This window comes from Suncus etruscus, chromosome 14 (assembly GCF_024139225.1).
Source record: "Suncus etruscus isolate mSunEtr1 chromosome 14, mSunEtr1.pri.cur, whole genome shotgun sequence".
Lineage (NCBI taxonomy): Eukaryota > Metazoa > Chordata > Mammalia > Eulipotyphla > Soricidae > Suncus > Suncus etruscus.
In genome coordinates, this window is record NC_064861.1 from 55,625,727 (window position 1) to 55,637,908 (window position 12,182).

At 35.2% G+C, this 12,182-nt stretch overlaps 1 non-coding gene across 1 annotated transcript; it reads left to right on the forward strand.

The window, feature by feature from the left end:
• The first annotated feature begins 11,743 nt into the window (after positions 1-11,743).
• Positions 11,744-11,875, forward strand: LOC126028764 (small nucleolar RNA SNORA51). Its single transcript, XR_007502479.1, has one exon. It is a non-coding gene; the product is annotated as a small nucleolar RNA SNORA51 (small nucleolar RNA).
• The last annotated feature ends 307 nt before the right edge of the window (positions 11,876-12,182 follow it).

A 12,182-nucleotide genomic window follows, 5' to 3' on the forward strand; every position in this document is an offset into this window, starting at 1 on the left:
TGGAAAGATGTGAACCTTTCCAGTTCTTCATGTACATATAAATGAAGATGCTAAGGAATTTAGTCAGAGTTTGGCCAAGAAGAACTGAAAGATAGATGGAATTTAACTGTCTTCCAGTGCACCCATCTATTTCTGGAGTATTATTATTTTGGGGATTCTTATTTAAAATTATATGTAATGGAATCAGAAAGAGATAGGTAATGTCTAATGTGAGTGCCAAAGGAGAAAAAAGCAAACTTTCAAACAAATCATTCATAATACTTAATATTTTACTTTAAAAATAACCTGGCCCAATGGCAAGAACTTAGCATCAAACCTGAATTAATGGGACTATATCAAACTAAAAAGTTTCTGTATGGAAAAAAATATGTACTAAAATTAGAAGACAGCTAACAGAATGAGAGAAGAGTTTGAACCAACACATCAAATAAAGATTTGATATCTAGAATAAAAAAGTACTCAAAAAGGTTATCGCTACAAAACCTAAAAACTCCATAAAAATACAGAGGGGAAATGAACAGACACTTCTCTAAGGAAGACCATCAGATGGCCAATAGACACATAAAAATACTCATCATCACTTATAATAAGGAAATCTAAATCAAGACAAAATGAGATATCATCTTATACCAGTAGATTGGCACATATCAAAAATACTGAGAACAGGGGCCAGAGAGATAGCATGGTGGTAGGGTGTTTGCCTTTCATGTAGAAGGTCGGTAGTTTGAATCCCGGCATCCCATCTAGTCCCCTGAGCCTGCCAGGAGCAATTTCTGAGTATAGAGCCAGGAGTAACCCCTGAGGCCGGGTGTGACCCAGAAAACCAAAAAAAAAAAAAAAAAAAAAAAAAAAAAATTCTGAGAACAATCATTGTTGGTGAGGATGTGGTTAAAAAAAAGAACCTTTTATGTTTTGTTTTGTTTTTCGGGCCACACCCGTTTGATGCTCAGGGGTTACTCCTGACTAATTGCTCAGAAATTGCCCCTGGCTTGGGGGGACCATATGGGACACCAGGGGATCAAACCGTGGTCCTTCCTTGGCTAGCGCTTGCAAGGCAGACACCTTACCTCTAGCGCCACCTTGCCAGCCCCAAAAGAACTTTTTTTTCTTAACTACTGCTGGAATTGCTGCCTAGATCAATCCCAATGGAAACAGTAAGAAGAGTTCTCAGTAAACTCAAAATTGAGCTAATATATGACCCAGAAATCCCTCTTTTGTGTATCTATCCTCAAGACAGAAAAACATTCATCCAAGTGGAAGTATGCAAAAACTCTATTCACTGGAGCACTCAGTACAATAGCTATGAGTTAGAATCAACATAGATAACCAACAGCAGGTGAGTGGATCATGAGGAAGTGATACAAATATATAATGGAATATTACATAACTGTAAGGAATGATGTAATCGTGTAATTTGCTGCAACATGAATGGAACTAGAAGATATTGTGTTAAATGAAGCCTGAAGACATATAAATACAAGATGGTATAACCTATAATAACTATGAATAAATGCAATGGTTTCAATGGGAATTGTCAAAAACACTCTAGCTCCAGTTTATATTGAGGAGAAGGAAAGAAATTAAATGGAGGGGGATAAATGATTATGAAAAGATGGGAAACAGTGGCCAAGAGGTCTCAGGTGTATTGATGCTGTTAAGAAATGACAAAACTAAATCTCCAGGCCACAGTCAGTAACAATGAAAACATGGAACCCCAACTTTAACAATTAAAACTTAAAATGGGCTTGTTTTTCTGGCTTGTTTCTCTGCTGGGAGCAGAGGTGATGGCATGAGATGTACTCTGGGAACATTGATGGAGGAAGGTAACACTGGTGGTGAGATTGGGCCCTGAAACATTATAAGTCTGAAAACCAAATATGAAGAACATGTAAATAACAATAGTTTTAATAAAATTTTTAAAGGACATTGTACATTTATAAAAGACATTGGGGTAGCCATATATTTTAAGCAGGAGAGCAAAAAGAGCATTAGTATTTTCTTGAACTACATTGAACAGGTGTTTTATTTGTGCTGCTTTTTTTTTGTTTTGTTTTTTGTTTTTTCACCCCACCCCTCATGCTGTTTTGTTTTTAAAAGAACATAATAGAGTTTGGCAATAGTGAGTACAATGAGCCCAGTTAGGAGCTTACTATAGTTACAATATTTCTTAGTAAGAAGCTGCAGTGTTTTTAAGATAGAGAATGAAGAGACCAGAGCAATAGCAGACTGGGTACTATTACATTTGCCTTGCACCTGAGTTTGATCCCTAGAAATGTATAGGATCCTCCAAGCTCACCAGGAGTGAATCCAAAACACAGACCCTGAGCATTAGCATATGTGACCCAAACAGAAAACAAAAATAAGAAAAAATATGCTTGAAGAAAAATAAAGTTGGGACATGTATTCGAAGTAAAATTCTTATATTGTAATAGAGTCTCCCAAAGAATTTTATTTGAGATATTTTTTCTGGAAGAAACAGTGAATGACATATGGTTGAATGTTTATTACCTGCTCAACATCAAATTAAAAAAGAAATTGTTCTTTTTGAGCCTCTAAAATTTTTATGTAATTTAAATACTTCTATTCTAATTTCCATCTGTGGGAATTATATATATACGAGTGAATGGAGGCATTTTTAAAATTGAGATATAGAAAAATATTCTGCTATTTTTAACAAAGCAATGTTTTGATGATCAGAATACAATTATTTATTTGATTTTACTTATGTCTTATTTTCTTTGAGGCTCAGTTTTTTGGGGAGGTCAGGTTAAGAAATGTGAAATTAACTACATATTAGCCTAGCTTTTATTGTTTCTAACAAATTTTGTTATTTTTCTTTAAAAGCCCACAGTTTCCTCCAAGATCTGACCTAGTATAATCTGATGTCAGATAAATAATCCAAGTGCTGGCCTTTCATGCCCATCTTGTGAAGTAATTCCCTCACTGAATTCTGGAGGGGCATCATGAGAGTCCTTCAAGCTAGAGGAAACAAACGCTGTGAAGGCATGTGTGCCTCATCTCTCTTTATCATAGATCTAATTTTCTGGGACATGCCTGGATCTGCATTTCAATCGGAAGTGCACACATCCATTAATCAGCCATCACAGGAGAGTGAGTGCAGAGCCCAGACCATCACTCTTTCTCTCGTTAGCACACATTACACTGCACCCCTTGGATTTATTTTTATCATTTTTCTTTTTGTGAAAGGATGTCAAAGCCTCATTTCTCTATTAATATTGATGTGTTTGAGTTCCTGAAGCCAATTACTTTAGACAGTTAAAGTATTTAACCAATGCTTAGGAAATCTCCAGGATGTTAACAGTAGGATCTGTGGGAATGATTACATGATGCATTGGAGAAGGCATCCTGTTCCTTTAACAATTACAAGTAGAAAGATGTATTGTAAATTGCTATTGATATTCCTTGGAGGGAGAAAAATGCAAGAAATACCATTGATTTGGGTATTGGATAAAGAATCACATATATGCAAATAGTACACTTTCCAATTGTTACAAGAATAGAGGTAAGGACTGACTATGACTTTGTCCAGTTTCTTTCAAATTCTGAATTTATGCTTACCAGATTCCTTTGATTTCACTGATAAATACATCTCAGCTCCATACCATATCCCATCTCTATTACTAGAGAGTAATGCTACTACTCTTGTCTTTCTCCCCAACTTTGTCAATCACCTTTTGACTCACTTCTCATCTCAATTCTTTACATACACACACCAGACACGCACTATAGAAATCTAAGTGCCTACCTTGAACCCTGCAAGGAATAATACCCAAATACAGAGCAAGAAGTATGCTCTGAACACTGGGTAGTCCCCCTTCCAAAAAATGACCAAAACAAAACAAACACACACACAGGATACAACAAATATCTAACATGATTCTTCTGCTGCCTAGAGTCTTTATTTCTTTTTTTTCATGTTTATTAGGGGGAAATCTGAGCTTTTCCTATATGTACTATTTTCTGTGACAGCGACCACTGGGATCTATTCTGCCCAAGTTCATTATTTTCTGTCTCTGTCAGTATTTATTGCACAGAATGACATCAGTATCAAGACAAAATTATGAAGAATATTTTCTACAATCTATTATTTAGAAATAGGGCTTATCTATAAATCTATCTTAGACCAAGAGAACAACTTAGATTCATAAGTAGTATAACTTAAGAAGAGATTTTGTGATGCTATAGAATTATGATGGGAGTAATTGGGAGGGGGAATATAGCATTAGTCTCAGAAAAATACTCATAATTTCCAATGCAGAGAGACAAACTACAACTCAGTATATACTCTTGTGGATTTTCATGTTGCTCCTCTCAGAATTTTTCTAACTTAGATATATTGGTAGAATCTATGCTTCTAGAAGGCAGTTATGTTGAATTCCCCTCAAAAAATATTCAGCATATTTATTTCATAAAATTCATTTTCTATATTATCCCTAAAAATTTCCAATTATATATGTGATCTGATAGTATGTTTCAGTGATCCTCTTGCATACACAACTTTTTCACTTACATGAAGACCCCATCTTTGTAATCCTGGAGATATATATTCCCTCTACTGATTTAGAGAAAATGAGATATAATAAATACTTTCTATGAAAATTAACATAAAAGATTAGAATTCACCCCACTGCTAATTGCAGTATTATTTAATATAGCTGTTTTAAAAAGAACCCAAGTGAATACTTTTTTTGGATATGATATGTATGATAGAATATTTAGGGCTGGAGAGATAGTGCAGCAGTATGGTGTTTGCCTTGCACACAGCAGATCCAGGATGACCTTGGTTCTATCCCCCAGTGTCCCATGTGGTACCCTTAGCCAGGAATGATTTCTGAGCTGAGCAATAGCCAGAAGTAACCCCTGAGCATCACCAGATGTGGCCCAAAACCAAAACCAAAACCAAAAAAGAATATTTAGTTATAAAAATAGGAAATTTAACATTTTAAATGTCCATGCAAAGAATTGGAAGGAACTCAAAGTGACTATAGAAAGCAACAATTAAATGAAAAAGACAAGCTGTGGATGCTTTCATCAAAGTGTTAACTATAGGGTATAAAATCAAATAATGTTCCAAACAAAATAGAAATAAACTACTAGGCACTGAAGTGAAAGAGAGTAGGGAGGATTAGAAAAATGATGGTGAGCTTTGTTTTGTCCTAAAATATAAGCAATATAAACATTCTCATAGTTAAAAAAAATAGAACACAAAATAACTATTGAATAAAAGAGATATAATCAGGCAGCTTGTGATAGATTACTATATGAGTGGCAGTGACAATAAATTACAATAAGACTGTAAGAGGGTCAGAAAAGGTTTTTCAAAGGAGATGAAATTGGATCTGGGTTTAGAAATACAGAAAGGATTTGAAAGGCTAGGAAAAAAGGGGGCATTTCTGGGAGGTGGGGCTGTGCGTTGCAATTACCTTCTTAAAGCATATGATAGATTGCATCTAATGCACAATGAATTTCTCTCTGATAAATTATGCAACCAGTATTATAAATGAGACTTCCCTAGTTGTCAGGGGAGGGGGTTCCACAGACTGAACAAGTGATGGGCAGATTAGAAGAGACAACATTGAAAGGCCTGTTTTCTTGTTAAACTCCAAAAAGGTTCCAGGCTGGAAAACTCCAAGAGGGAAATATTTTTAGAATAGGGATTAGCTGCTCTTGAGGCTGTTGGACATGTCCCCTCACTTCCCATTTTGCTTAGTAGAAGGTAAACGTTTGAGAAATGACCATTAGGTGACAAAGTTAAACAACATATTTCAATTCTTCATACTGGCCTGTATTATTTTTCCTTTCCTCAGTTGGCAGGTTTTACACAACTAACCCACCTGAGAAAGAACAATCTTTGAATTGAATTCTAGATGCTCCTCCAATCTGTTACCTGTCAGTTTCTTTCTCTTTGCACTTCAGTTTCTTCACCTGTAAAAGAGAAATAAGCAAATTTCTCTCTCCTATTAGGAGCCTTGATATATAAAAATGATTTCTCAGCCATGAGTGTATGTATATTAAAAATTACTGGATACTTTCTTTTTAAAGGCTTAGACTGTGCCCATCTCCAGACATGACAACATTGAGCTGAGGACATATTTTTTATATTTTCTCCAAGTCACCAGAGATAAACTTGAGATAAAGTATATAAAGTTATAAGTATAGGCTTGAGCACAGGATCTTAGGCTACTAGTGCTTCTGAATTTTTCTCCACTTTTATTTTGGGACAGTTAAAAGTGTTCAGGGTTTATTCCTGGCTTTGTACACTTAATGGTATTTGAGGACCATATATGGTTCTATTAATCAAATTTGGGTTGAATATATGCAAGCAAGTATCTTACCTTTGTATATCTATGACCTTTTTTTTTCGTTTTAGATGCAATAAATGAAAGAAAAGAACACTTGAAATATATGTAAACATAAGTATATGTATGTATACATATGTAACATAATTGAATCCATAATGTTTAAATATCTATTCAATATGACAAGCTAAAATGACTAACCATATATAACTATAAAAACAGTTTGTATTTATATAAATAACCATACAGTTTAAACAAACTAGTCATAAAATAAATCAAAATTAAAAGCCTGAAATGGCTAAAACAATGCTAATTATTGAGAATATAGAAAAACTGGCACAGTCAATTGGGAAGTAAATGCTATAAATACTTGAACATTTTGCTCAGAGTGTAAACTCTGAACTCTATTTTAATCTAAAAATTACTTAAGAGAGACCAAAGGACACATTCACATAAAAACAATACAAATATATATTCAAGCAAATTTATCTATGATGGCCCAAAACTTGAAGAAACACAAATTTTAATCAACAGATGAATGAATAAATAAATTGTGCTATCTTCCTACCAAGGGATACTTCTCAATAAAATCACAGATAGAAAAGAATTTAAACTAATATTACTGAGTGAAAGAACAACAAAAAGTATACTATAAGCTTACACTTGCATAAAATGCTAGAGACATGTAAATAAATACAGAAAGATTTTTGTACACCTACAATCTCTGTATAGGGGAAAGGGAGGTTGTAGAATGAGGAATCTGGGAGACTTCAGATGTATTCATTATTATGGTGATAGATTCATTCATGAATATATTCATATGTTAAAGCTGATCAGACTGTACATTTCAAATGTGGGAAGTTTATGTTATGTCACTTATAACTCAATAAACCTCTAACCTTGCTCCCTCCAAAAACACCTGTGGGTAGATAGCTACAATAAAAATACAGGCAAAACTCTCATCTAATTAACTTACCTACTAGTTTCAATTACATTGGTTTTCAAACCATTTTTTTCTCCTCCCTTCCCTTTTGTTGCTGTTGCTGCTGCAATGACCAGGGATCATACACACTTGGTTGTTGTACTTGCTCGAAGGAATAAAACAAGTAGTTATGGTACTTGCACTCTGGGTCACATGCTTCTCCAGGGTCAAACCCTTGACCATGGGGACCATACAACTTTAGTTGTGGAGTTTTTCAGGGGTTACACATTTTAGTTTCAGGGATCACACCTTGTGTCCAGGATCTGACACTCCTGGGATTCCAGACTGAGATCTTCAAAGACTGCAGTTAAAGAATGAGAGAAACACCAGGGATTAAACTCATGGTCAAGTGATTAAACTCATAGCATGTTGCAAGGCAGGAACTTTCAACCTCTGATCTATCCCCCATCTTCAAATTTGTTTTGAGCCTGTATTATTATTATGTATAGACTCACCTATATTGTATTGAATAATGACTTACTACCTAAAAAATTTCCTAGAATGTGGTTGCTGCATATGATAAAAGATATTATCTCAACTCAATGCCTAAGAGGCTTCTAATCTACACACTGAGAGAACTGAGGCAGGGTAGAACTCCCTTCCTATATATACTATATACTAGTGTCTATATACTATACACTATAATATGGGAGTAAGTATGTAGAGACATTTCTGAAAGAAAAGGAGTGTTCAGGAACCCCATATTTTCCTTTTTTATTTTGTTTTTTTTTTTTTTTTTTTTTTTTGGGTCACACCTGGAATCACTCAGGGTTTAGTTCTCGATCTGTGCTCAGAAATCTTTCCTGGCAGGTTCAGGGGACCATACGGAATGCCGAGAATTCAACCAAAGTCCATCAGGGGTTGGCTGCATGCAAGGCAAATGCTCTGCCACTGTGCTATCACTAGTCCCCTCCATCTTTTCTGATCACAATCACTTATATCGTATTGTACCAGCAGTGCATATAGGAGGGATAAGTAGTCCGATGATGATTCAAGTCTGCCTTTAAGCTGCCAAGTCAATAGCCATGGATCAGATGATCTGGCACTGCTGTCTGGAGATATGATTGGACAAAATAAATGACTACCATGTTTTTGTGGTGATTTGCTACAAAATAAAGTAGGAAGACATTTTGGTACCTGGATATAGGATTTAGAATATATCTTTTTAACATGAATTGTTAAGTTGAAACCTTAAAGGAGCAATTAGTGAATATATAAAGACTGATAGAAAACAAGAGCTATTGGTGTTGTATTAAAGATTCTTCTGGATGGTTTAAAGATGGAGTTTATTCACTACATTTAGATCTGTATACAGATCACCAGAGCTTGTGCCCACTGACTCCAGACTAATTAAATGATCATAATTATGAGTACCTGTATTATTCTACAGTCAGTATGATGACATTAGCCTAACAGTAAAGTAGCATAAAATAATTTATATTTTAGAAGTAATGTCTTAACTTTTATTCATAGAATGGATTTCAAGCAGATGCCAACTGAAATAGATCAGTTAGGAAACTATAGTGGCAATCCAGATATGTGTGGGATCTCCGAGGGAAATTGTATTAGTAAACACTGAGGGCAGGGTCAGGAAGATAGGTCAAAAGAATTATACCATCTATGCTTCACATACAAAAACCTTAATTTAATCCCTGGTACTGCATGGTCTCCTAAGTACTATCAGGTATGGCCTATGAGCAATGTTGAAGGAGTACATAAGCACTTCTTGGTGTGACCCAAAAGGAAAAAAATAGAATGAGTTGACTCAGGATTACTTTTCTAAATGTGGATATCATCCAGGACTTTTAAAAAAATGAATGTTTAACAAACCAATGCTCCACCTTTTAACTTAATAACTCTTAAGGTCATTTGAGATAACGATTGTATAAGTGTTGTATACATATAAAGCTATTTTTGAATTAGCAGAATATTTCATTTCTACTGACATATCAAGACTCAAAGTAGGCTTGCCTGATTCTGCATCCAATTCTGTCCTCTCCCGCACAATGCATCTTTTTCAATAGTCTTAATGCATACATGAATAGCACATAATGCTTTTCCTGCTTTATGGATGAACACCAACGATATCTAAATGGTATCTATATTTCCTTTGAATACTGCAAACTGGTATTTGATCATTTCATTTTCCTACAGAAGATGAAACATTATGATTTTCAATAATCCATAAAGACAGACATTTGTTTCCTTTGTGAAACTGTACCCTTCGATGATTATTCTCCACATTAATCATAGTAAAAGCAATGCTTAAGGTAATCTCTTTCTTCCTGTGATAATAAATGTCTGCTGTTGACAGAGAAAGTGTGGAAAGGTGAAAGGCAGGGTGAGCTCTGTGTGTTTGTGAGATAAACAACTGTCAGCTATTCTGAAGAGTGCTGTGATAGGTGAGGCCAAAGTTGCCTCTTTACATAACAAGGACAATAAAACTAATTTTTCTCTGATGATTCAGTGAGATTTCACTGAGGATATCTACCCTATAATTTCTGTTCAGAAATATAACTCCATTAAATGCCTACAAATTCCAGGCTTATATTGGCAAGCTCTGAAGAAGTGAGCATCTGAAATTCCACATGCTTCTACTTTCTCTCTATATATTGGTGAGCTGTTTTGCTACACTGACATATAAACTAGTTGCATCTTAATCAAACATTAAAGAAATTACAAAGACCTTCTAGTAGAGGAAAAATTCAAAATGAATGGAATATATATATATTTGCCTAAGAAAGCCGTTTTCAACTACTATACCTGAGGATACATTTTAGTTGTTGAACAACAATGAATTCCACTTGCTACTAGTTATAAACTATGAGAACAAGGGAGTTAGCATGTATTTTAATGCTCATTTTGACACTGCACTTTAGAGATGATTTCTATAGATTATTTCTTCTAAATCTGATAAAAATTAGACAAGGTAAGTGTCCTTATAAATTTTTCATTAGATTTTGATGTGGAAATATCCTGGGGCCAGTTGATGATGGATATGTGGTTGGTACCAGATGGTTAATATCTAGACCACCTCAGTGCTGCCACCAGAACCATTCCTAGAGGTTATAGGAAGAGAGGGTATATGTAGAACCAGAGTTCACATTTGGAGCCTTGTGCAAGACACCCTTACATTCCAGCCCTTTGAGCTAGCTCTCCAGCCCCATCTTTAATATTTTTCAACTGATATTAACATGAAGGAAATAGGATTCACATAGATTATAAAAGTATCTAAAGTTTGTTATTAAAGAGTTCTAATAGTAAAAACAAGCCTGACTCCCAAGCTCATTTTTTCTGTTATGCCATCAGAAGATTCATGCAGATTTCAATGGGGTTTGAAGTGGTGGTTTTTAAAAGGAGTATTAGAAATTTGAAAAATAGGGCCAGAGCAATATGACAGTGGGTAGGGCATTTTCCTTGCACAATGCCAATCCCTTTTCAATCCTCGTATCCCATATGGTCTCTCAGTCTTCAGGAGTGATTTCTTAGTGCAGAGCCAGGATTAAACCCTGAGTGCCACTGGGTATGACCCTGACACTCACTCTGCAAAAAAAAAAAAAAAAAAAGAAAAAAAGAAAAAAAGAAAAAGAAAATTTTGACAATTAAACCCATGAAAAAATGCAATCTGATCATATGTATGAAAATTACTTCTTTTTGTTTTTTTTTTTTTGGTTTTTGGGTCACACCCAGCAGTGCTCAGGGGTTACTCCTGGCTCCAAGCTCAGAAATCGCTCCTGGCAGGCTCAGGGGACCATATGGGACGGCAGGATTCGAACCAATGACCTTCTGCATGAAAGGCAAATGCCTTACCTCCATGCTATCTCTCCAGCCCCAGCAATTTACTTCTTTACAATGCTTTGCTAATCTGAAAATTTACCACCTCTTTCAGAGCTAGATCTCATGATCCCAAACATTTTCCTTCTGACCAATAGAATTTTCCCTATGAGAAGTGATTGCAGCTTCACCACATACTAATCTGCACCCTCTAACTCTCTCTTGTTGTTGTGTATTGTATGTACCTTGTTATGTAAGTATTGTATGATAATGTGCTTTTATCCCAGGTATCCTGGTTGATACCTACATTTTGCCAATTTTGAATATTCAGAGTACTAAGATGCCTTGCATATAGTTGTCATTAAATTATTCTTTCTCACTCACTCATCTATGGATTTTGAGAAAAATGAAAAACATTTGTGTAATGATTCTCAGAGACATATTAGAGGAGAACTGGAGGGTCCAGCTCCCGACATGAAGTTCACCACAGGGATTGTTCAGTGCAGTCACAGAAATAATTACACTGAGTACTGTCATAACAAAATGTGACCGAATGAGGGAAGTAGAAAGCCTGTCTAGAGTACAGACCAGTGTGGGGTAGGGAGGAAGGACACTTGGGATATTGGTGATGAGAATGTTGCATTATATATATATAAATAAAAGATAAGACCTCCCAATGCTTACCACAGGCTGTGTTCTTTACACTGACTGTATAGAAGAGGAGGTACAGTAAATGCTCCCCCTATACACCTCAAACTAGTCCCTTTGCCTGGTCTGTATTGTGAATGGGGGGACAAAAAATAAATTATTCTTTCTTTGGACTGGGGAAATAGTATAATATGTTTGCATGCAATCAAATATTTTTAATCCTTGGCACCCAAAATGTCTTCTAAGTACTGACAGGAGTGATTGTTGAGCACGGAGCCAGGAGTAAGTGCTTTGTACTGCTAACTATTGATCCCAATTTTTTTTCTTAATAAGCATATAGTACATTTAAAATGGTAGCGACATATAAAATTAATATATACATTTTTAACTATTCAGTATGTAAGGAAGATGTCAGAGTTACAATAAAAATAAGGTATAACCTAAATAATTAGTAAGAA